The sequence below is a fragment of the Numida meleagris genome, chromosome Z (genome assembly GCF_002078875.1).
Source record: "Numida meleagris isolate 19003 breed g44 Domestic line chromosome Z, NumMel1.0, whole genome shotgun sequence".
Classification (NCBI taxonomy): domain Eukaryota; kingdom Metazoa; phylum Chordata; class Aves; order Galliformes; family Numididae; genus Numida; species Numida meleagris.
In genome coordinates this window covers 47468176-47470209 of record NC_034438.1, presented here as the reverse complement: position 1 = coordinate 47470209, position 2034 = coordinate 47468176, and positions in this window count along the sequence as shown.

Here is a 2034-nt window from a genome sequence, read left to right as displayed (position 1 = left end):
ATCTGCTCAAAAGCCTGCTGCTGTTCAGGACCCCACGTAAAGTGATTCTTCTTCCGTGTCACCTGATAAAGGGGGCTCACAATGAGGCTATAGTTTGGAACGTGCATTCTCAAAAAGCCCACTACGCCCAGAAAAGATTGCGTCTCTTTCTTATTAGTAGGTGGAGACATGGCAGTGATTTTGTCGACCACACCTGCTGGGATGTGGCGACGTCCATCCTGCCACTTAATACCTAGGAACTGAATTTCCTGTGCAGGCCCTTTCACTTTGCTTCGCTTGATAGCGAAACCAGCTCGCAGGAGGATCTGGATTATTTGCTCTCCTTTGTCGAAAACTTCCTTTGCTGTATCACCCCACACAACAATGTCATCAATGTACTGTAGGTGCTCAGGAGCACCGCCCTGTTCCAGTGCAGTTTGGATCAGCCCATAGCAAATGGTTGGGCTGTGTTTCCACCCCTGGGGCAAATGGTTCCAGCTGTACTGAATGCCCCTCCAGGTGAAAGCAAACTGTGGTCTGCATTCTGTGGCCAAAGGAATGGAAAAGAAGGCATTAGCAATGTCAGTGGTGGCATACCACTTGGCTGCTTTTGACTCCAGTTCATACTGGAGTTCTAGCATGTCCGGCACAGCAGCACTCAGTGGGGGTGTGACTTCATTCAGGCTGCGGTAGTCTACCGTCAGCCTCCATTCTCCACTGGCTTTACGCACTGGCCATATGGGGCTGTTAAAAGGTGAGTGAGTTTTGCTGATCACTCCCTGGCTCTCTAGTTGACGAATCAACTTATGAATGGGGAGCAAGGAATCCCTGTTGGTGCGGTACTGCCGTCTGTGCACCATTTTTGTGGCAATTGGTACCTGTTGCTCTTTTATTTTTAGCAGCCCCACCACAGAGGGATCTTCTGACAGGCCAGGCAAAACCGACAGCTGCTTAACATTGTCTGTGTCTACAGCAGCTATTCCAAAGGCCCATCGATACCCTTTGGGATCCTTGAAATGTCCCCTCCTGAGGTAATCAATACCGAGTATACTTGGAGCCCCTGGACCAGTTACAATAGGATGTTTTTGCCAGTCTTTACCAGTGAGGCTTATTTCAGCCTCCAACACAGTCAACTCTTGGGAACCCCCAGTCACCCCAGAAATGTAAACTGAGTCTGTCCCTTGGTGACTCGAGGGCATTAGAGTGCACCGTGCACCTGTGTCCACCAGTGCCTCATATTGCTGTGGTTCTGATGTGCCAGGCCATCGAATCCACACAGTCCAATACACTCTATTATCCCTTTCCCCCCCCTGGCTGGGGGCAGGGCCCCTCTACTTGTTACCTCCTTGTTCTTCTGATCAGGGCCCTTACGGCTTTTACCACGTCCCGCAGCAACAGGAGCGGAGGATTTCGCCTTGGTGATTGATTTGGCTAGCAGTTCTGTTGCCCATGCTTGTAGTGCAGGAGTGGGTTTTTTGTGCCACTTCTTCAAGTCTTCTCCATGGTCACGTAGGAAACGCCACAATGCAACGCGTGACATAGTCTTACTGTTGTCACTTGCTTGAGCAGGAGGATGTTTTCTTCTTCAAATAGCTGAGATGTTGGATGATGCAAGTTGGGAGGAAAACAAATTGCTCAGCCCCTCCTGTAGGGTGTCTCGATAATCCTGATTGTCATCAGGTTTATCGTCATGAGGCAAAGAAGTCAGTTCCTCTATTATATCATCGTGATCACTCTCAAGTCTATCCAGTCTTTCAGGTACCTTTACAATGTCTGAAGCATAAACTTGCAGAGGGGTTAAATGTATCTCAAAGTCATGGAGCCTGGAAATCAGTTCACCCATAGGGGGTCTTCTTTCCCCTCTGCCATACATGGCTGCTAATGTACCAGCGTACTTTTCTGGTGCAGTTCTTGTGAATGTACGCCACATGTCTGGTGTACACCTGATTCTCTCAGGATCATGCTCCTGGTTTGGATCATCAGGAATGAATCCAGGGTCATGTAACATTTCCACTACAGTGCATTCTCTCAAATATTGGATGCCTTTTTCCATAG